The sequence below is a fragment of the Canis lupus genome, chromosome 22 (assembly GCF_003254725.2).
Source record: "Canis lupus dingo isolate Sandy chromosome 22, ASM325472v2, whole genome shotgun sequence".
Classification (NCBI taxonomy): Eukaryota; Metazoa; Chordata; class Mammalia; order Carnivora; family Canidae; genus Canis; species Canis lupus.
In genome coordinates, this window is record NC_064264.1 from 23,723,714 (window position 1) to 23,731,483 (window position 7,770).

General features: G+C 36.1%; 1 pseudogene; it reads right to left on the reverse strand.

The window, feature by feature from the left end:
- Positions 1–929: 929 nt before the first annotated feature.
- On the reverse strand, positions 930–1,657 carry LOC112678695 (synaptosomal-associated protein 23-like; annotated as a pseudogene).
- Positions 1,658–7,770: the final 6,113 nt, after the last annotated feature.

A 7,770-nucleotide genomic window follows, 5' to 3' on the forward strand; every position in this document is an offset into this window, starting at 1 on the left:
CAGATGATTGGATAAAGAATTTGTGACGTATATAAATAATGGAATATTATTCAGACATTAAAAAGAAAATGAAATCTTACCATTTGCAACAATGTAGATGAAAGTAGAGGATATTATGCGAAGTGAAGTAAGTCAATCAGAGAAGAAAAATTATCATGTGATTTCACTCATATTTACAATTTAAGAAACAACACAGAGGATCATAGGGAAGGGAGGGAAAAATAAATAAGACAAAATCAGAGACAGTCACAAATCATATGTGACTCTTTTTTTTTTTTTTTAAATTTTTTTATGATAGTCACAGAGAGAGAGAGAGAGAGAGACTCAGAGACATAGGCAGAGGGAGAAGCAGGCTCCATGCACCGGGAGCCCGATGTGGGATTCGATCCCAGGTCTCCAGGATCGCGCCCTGGGCCAAAGGCAGGCTCCAAACCGCTGTGCCACCCAGGGATCCCTCATATGCGACTCTTAACTCTAGTAAACAAACTGATGGTTGCTAGAGGGGGTGTGGATGGGGTAACTGGGTAATGGGCATTAAAGAGGGCACCTGATAGAACGAGCACTGTCTTTTTTTTTTTTAAGATTTTATCCATTTATTCATGAGAGACACAGAGAGAGAGAGAGAGTGAGAGAGGCAGAGACACAGGAAGAGGGAGAAGCAGGCTCCGTGTAGGGAGCCCAAAGTGGGACTCGATCCCTAGTCTCCAGGATCATGACCTGGGCCGAAGGCAGCGCTAAACTGCTGAGCCACCTGGGCTGCCCTGAGCACTGTCATATGTAACTGGTAAATTACTGAACTCTCCCTCTGAAACTAATAATATACTATATGTTATTTAATTAAATTTAAATTAAATTTAAAAACAAAAAATACATAGAAATATACAAAAAAAATCCATACAGAGACTATCACTCCTAACCTTTCTTTTATATTATCTCCCAGTTAGAAGAGTATAGAACCAAAATTTCAAACTCTGAAAAGGTAATGACTTGAAAGTGGAGATAAGAAAGTGAATAAATGATAAAGTATAGTAGATCCTGCTGTCAATTAGTTTCTTTGTTCTGACACTGAGAATGTTAATATGATCATTGTTGGTAGCACAGTCTTTTCTGGGATCTGGTCTATTTGTCGATTTGGGGCCTTAATCTCATTGCCCAGGTCAAAGGCCTTTTTTTTTTCCCCCTATAGGATATTGCTCACTTGAGTCAGGTTCTCTTCCATTTCATCTTTTCCATATCACTGACTGTATGTTTAATGTATCTGCCATTGATAGCTCCTGTGGTTGCTTGCTGAGGCTGATGACTTGTCACATGGCCTGGCTACTTAAATATTTGCTAGAAGAGTTGTCTCCCTATGTTGCCTTATGAGCCTTACCAGCATCAAAGCTCTTTATCCTATTACATGGGCAGACACAAAGGCCACAGCACTTGTTAAGTTCTGCCAAAGATTTCTCTGCCTCTCTCATGTCTCTACTTATTTGGCCCATGTCTTCTTCTATATGATTTATTTTCACCCCTTTTTCATTGAGTATAGTGTTAGTCTTGACTCTAATATCTTGAGACTCAATGGTTAAACCCAGGATTCTCTTTTATTTTCCAGAGACTCATGAGTAACCTGGTGAGCCCTCAGCTGAATTTCGTCTAATGAAAGGCAATCCATGATGAATTAAAACTCCTTATAGGCACAGAAACTGAAATGTGGATATGAGTTCTGGAGTCTGGAAATCTGAAACCAAGGCACCAGCATTGATCATGTTCTTGTGAGGATCCTCAGCCGGTACCTTCTGGCTGCATTCTTCATTGTGAAAGGGCAAAAAAAAACCAAAACAACAACAAAAAAAAAAACCAAAAAAAACTTAGACTTTCATTAGAAAATTGAGAAATGGAAGTATACATATTTTTTGGAGAGGCAGAAATAATAACATACATAACAAACAAACAAAACTAGAGTTTCAGTAGATTATCACAATAAAAGTGTATTTTTTAACTGAAGATACAGTTGACTAAAATTCAATGGGTCACCTTCATGCAATTATTCTAGTGTCCAATTTCCTTCCATTAGCGAACTCACTACACCCTCTGACCTCTGACTCCTCTAAGAGTTGTGTCTTCTATCTGGCTGTCAGCAGGGTAAAGAGAATAAGATAAGCCCTCCCCTCTCATCCACCTTAGCTGATACAGATCACTTCCACACATATTTCATACACAAGAACTATCTCAAAGCTAGGGCTTTGTGAAATCTAGTTAGTGGAGTGTTCAAAGGGAGAAGAAAACTGCTATCAACTGGCACCAGCAGGCTCCAGCACAGTATATTAAATTTGCCATTTTTAATAATTCATCTAGACATTGAGGTATGTGATCACAGTGAGAATAATCATATAGCCTTTCTCCAGAAATTTTCTGAAATTCATCTGGGATGGAGAAATCTATTCATATCAAGAGGTAACAAGATAAAAATGTTAGAGTTTCTAGGACCTTTGTTTCTAGCATTATGGAATAAGTCGGTTGAAAGAAACTGGATATTCTCTCTCCCCTTTCTCCAGGGTTTTTACAATCCTTTGTGCTTTATTTAATGAAGCTCAATCAATTGCCAGGTATTGTCTTCTTTGTGTGGGGATGCAGCTGTGAATAAAACAGGATCTCTTCTTGGGGTGCCTGGGTGGCTCAGTTAGTTAAGCATTTACCATTGGCTCAGGTCATGATCCCAGTTCTGGGGATGGAGCCCCAGCCCCTGCTCTCTGCTTTTACCTCTCCCTCTGTCCCTCCTCCCCACTTCCATGCCCTCTCTTCACTTTCTCTCTCTCTCTCTCTCTCTCTCCAATAAATAAATAAATAAATAAATAAATAAATAAATAAATAAAATGTCTTTATAAAAATAGGATCTCTAATCTGGTTTACATTATAAATAAGTATATAAATACATAAACAAGATAATATAATAGTAGAGTATGATGCATGTCAAAAAGAAATAAAGCAGAATGAAGTAACTGCTTCACATCAAGTGACTTGATGGTAAGAGTAATTTTCATTGGACAATGAGAAAAAAGATGTTTGAGTCAAGGTCATATAAAAATCTACTAGGGGAACGTCAGGAAGCAAACCATTCTTGACAAAGGAAACAACTAATCTAAGACTAGAACTTGGGAGAATTTTAATGTATTCAAGAAGCATAAAGATGGTCTGTGTGCTAGAATTCAGGAAGGTAGGGAAATGAGAGTAAGATATATGTCCAAGATGGCTAACATGTTTGAAATCTGTTCAACCTTATGGTGAATCAAAGGCTATGTAACAGAGATTAGGAGATAGAATGATCTGATTTTGTTTTTTAAGGTCTTAGAAGTCACTGAATAGAGTAGGAGAAAGGAAACTAGTTAGAAAGCTATTTTAACACTCCAGCCAACAAATAACAGTGCTTCGGACAAGAAGTTTAAAAAAAAAGAAGAAGAAATTAAAGATGCAACCAATTCCTCTGTTATCCTAAACTACTCTGAATTAGGTTTTCGTCTATTGCAACCAAAAGAACATTAACTAATCAAATAGTAACCAATTCTGCTATGAAGTCAAAGAATGTAAGAGGTAAAAATGTCCATTGAATTTGGCATTAAATAGAACAAAGTCAATATCAATTGAGAATATGATATATTTATTTTAGCAAACCTCTAAAAATATCTTTTGATATCCTTGTGAAAATGTTCAAGTTGTGAACTGTAGTAGAATACAACCATTTACATAACAACTATCAATATGGAAGTTAAGTGAAGCCTCTTTTGTCATTATATAGATAGCCTCATGTGATTTATAAATTAATCAAATTAAAATGAGATATTGTTTTCAAAACTCTGGATATAGAAAAATTTACGGAATGTCTAATGAATTAAATAAAATACTGGGATTTAAAACTGCTTCACAATATTAAATTGATGGTCTAAATGTAGCAAGCTGAATTAATAGCATTCCTTAAAAAAATGAAACTCTAAAATGCACTACATTAATTTATATGGTATAACAAGGCATGAACTCAAATTAATAGCTTATTTGAATAATACCTGATGTTCTAGGAGTTGATGAACTCAGTGTGAGCTCTGTGTCCTGCTGATTGATAGAATAAAAGTGAAATTAGTTCATATTAATAGACATATATATTTGAATAAATTATCCAAAGTTCTCTCTGGAGTATTAGATCATTTATATTGCCATAATTTAGGATGGACATAGATTACAGTCAGAAGTATGTCCTATGGTGTGTGAAACCATGATTTATGAAAAATTCAAGATTCAGAGATTTGCAAAAAGGTGGCATAAGAATATGACAGATGAGTTCAGTTAATTTCATTTTTTTTCATGTTAAATACTTCTTTATATACTGTTCCAAAGGAAAAACCTATAGTATTTGGTAAAATAAGTACAATGACAGAATATGCAAAGAATTAATTCTGTTGAATATTGAGAAGAAACTCAAGGAATCTTACTAAGAACCTTACCTCTGGCTCAATTACTTCTAAGAATAGTCTGCTCTCTCACAATAAATGTTTAAAGCTAGAGCAGATACCAGTTCACAAGAATGGAGAAAGCACATAAAAAATGAAGATGAATGATTGAAAAATCATTAAATCATTGAAAATCTTAATTTTCTATGCTTCTATATATTGTGTGAATTCCATGGTAATTTTAGTTAGATAGATGCATAGGCAAATAGATAGATAAACAGGTTGATAAAATGGAAGAAATACTAGACAACCCAGAATAAATTATAACAAAGATGAAAAATGATCTTGAAGCAGCTGAACTCACAATGCATTTAAGTCTCACTATATTGCTGCCTCACCATTCCCTTAGTTTATTGAGCAAAATATCGTTCCCTTGTCCCCACATTTAAAAAATAAATAAAGCAAGTCTCATCTTAATAAGAATTCTGGCAATTCCTAGAGGTTGTCTGCTTAATCTTAAGGGGCAAACTGTTGCAAATTTCCAACGTAGACCCAATTCAGTCATAGATATTCATCAAAATTCTGAACTGAACCAGTGAGAAGTTTATACCATTCTCACAGCTCAGGCAGCTTGAGTTTGAAAAAGCATTACTGGCTCCTATAATTGCTATTGGCGATTGATCCCTTTGGAAGGAAAAGGCCCAGAAGTATGGCACTTTGTACTCCCATTAGTATTATCATAAATTTACTTCATTCTCTACTGGCCACACAGTAGTTTAAAGATGACTTTTTGTCTCCTGGGACACAATTAAGGATGTTCAGATATTTCTTGCCAGGCTGGTTCAATGCATTTTTCCTTCACTGTTGTGATTACTATATTCTAGAGTGTCAGTTGGTCCTCCATCTTCAGTCCCAGCTAACTCATTTCAAGTTTCTTACTGCTGACTTTTTTATACCCATCTGTATAGCCCTATAGCCCTGCTGAGAATGTGGGAACCACATCTCAACTTGTGGAAATGAATACATAGCCCCTGCTCAATAAAATATGAAAATGTCAGCAAACCCCATAGTAATGACACTTCCCAGCTCTGGCACCAAAGCTGCCAAGAAATTCTTGTCCTCATTGGTTCTCAGGCTGAAGTCAGGTTGAAGACCACCCTGAAACCAGCCAGTATTTGTCACCCAAGTGGCATTTTTAGGTCGCGGTTGGAGCCTTGTTCTTTAGGTGTGAGGTGAGGGGATTAGCACCAGGTTTCCTCAGTGGAAGGTGAAGGGAGCACAGCAAAAATTTCTCCTAAAATTCAAATCTCACAAAATGATTTCACTATTCTCTCAAAATTTTTGTGTTCTCAGAGAATGTGTGGGAGTTTGAGATCAAAGAAACTGTTCATGGTCAAAATTATTTGACAATAAGTATGTGGTTGTTTGGCAAAGAAGTTTCAAATATTATGTCTATTTTGTTTTGGTGTCTTACTATAAACTTCTAATCTAAAATTGTGTTTGAGGGCAGCCCGGGTTGCTCAGTGGTTTAGCACTGCCTTCAGCCCAGGGCCTGTTCCTGGAGACCTAGGATTGAGTCCCACTTCAGGCTGCATGGAGCCTGCTTCTCCCTCTACCTGTGTCTCTGCCTCTGTGTGTGTGTGTGTGTGTGTGTGTGTGTCTCACGAATAAATAAATAAAATCTTTAAAAATAATTAAAAAATAAAATTGTGTTTGCTAATTATAGAGAGAAAAGCAAGTTGGATGGTAGGTAAGTCTAGGTATCTTGTAGTGAGGATAATAGACATTCTAAAAGAAGAAAACAGCATAGAATAAAATGAAAAAAAATTCCTATAAAGATTACTTACCTGATCCATAGGTAAAAATGAGTCTCCAGATTTGAAGGGTGTATTACAACAGGGTTAACACAAAAAAAAGATCATATATCCCTTGGTAAAAATCTTGTATAAATAGAAAACTATTCAAGATTTCTACATGTAGAGAAAACATTGTTTAGAGAGTCTGAAATAGCTGAATGAACTAGTAGCTTCTCAAAATGAACACATTAAATACTCTATCATACTACTTTTTTCATTAGAGGTATGCCTTTAGAGCATTCTGTCTGTGTTATTCTATCAGGATTATTCGAGTGGATTGCACATGTGTAATCTGGAGCATTCCTTCATCATGATTCTAAGCATACATTTTGCCTTACCTTTGTTTTGAACCACCAGTCCACCAGATCTTTTTCTTCTTTTATATTGTTATTTTGTTGGACAAGAAGAGTGCATAACAATAATGTTTTTAAAAGCTTAATTATGTTTTAGTCAAATATTATGAAATGCTTTCATTTCTACAAGTAAAGCTAAGGAGAAAATACTTAAAAACCAACAGAAACTCCTTAATGATTTACTTATGAGTAGTATTTGTTATGAGAATATCATGCCAATAGAGTTAGATAATTCCCACCCTCCTTTTGTATTCTTACATTTACAGCTAAGAAAAATCACTTGCAAATGAATGACACTTCAAATGGATGACACTTCAGATGGCTAACAATTTATTAGTATATACTTATGCTTGTCTTGTGTTTGTTTTTCACCCTTGAACAACTGCTGTTGAAGACATAATTTCATCAAACTTCCTTTTAGTAGGATTTATTAAATTACTTTGTACTATGGACAGAATGTCTGTGTCCCCCCAAAATTCTTAGGTTGAAATCCTAACCCCCAATTTAATGGTATTAAAATGGTATCAAAAGCCTTTGGTAGGTGATTAGGTCATTAGGGTTCTGCCCTCATAAGAGTTCCTTGTCCTTATAAAAGTAATCTGGCAGATCTCCCTCATCCCATCTGCCACGTGAGAGTACTGCAAAAAGATGGCTGTGAACTAGAAAGTGAGCTCTCACTAGACACCAAATCTGCTGGTGCCTTGATCTGAACTTCCCAGCCTCCAGAACCCTGAGAAAGTTCCATTGTTCAGACGTCTCCTCCTCTATGGTTTCCTTCTATAGCAGCCTGAACGGACTAAGACATTAATATTGAAAAATGGTAACTCCCTCTCCCTGAACTCCATGACAGGAATGCATTCACTACAAGTTGAATTTGGGTTTGTCTATGTAACTCCTTTGTCTAACGGGATGTTAGCATATGTGACATTAACAGTGTTTTGAATGCATTTGTGTCCTTCAGTATGTCATCTTGCACATCAGCCATTTCTAGAAGAGCTGTGACTGAATACTCTTGCCCTTCAGCTTTGGCCTCAAGAGGAATACTTTGGAGCAGACACTCCTAGGCTAAACCATAGAGCCACGAGAAAAAAATAATTGTCTATTGCTAGAACCTTTTTACTTTTTCTTTTTTTGTTT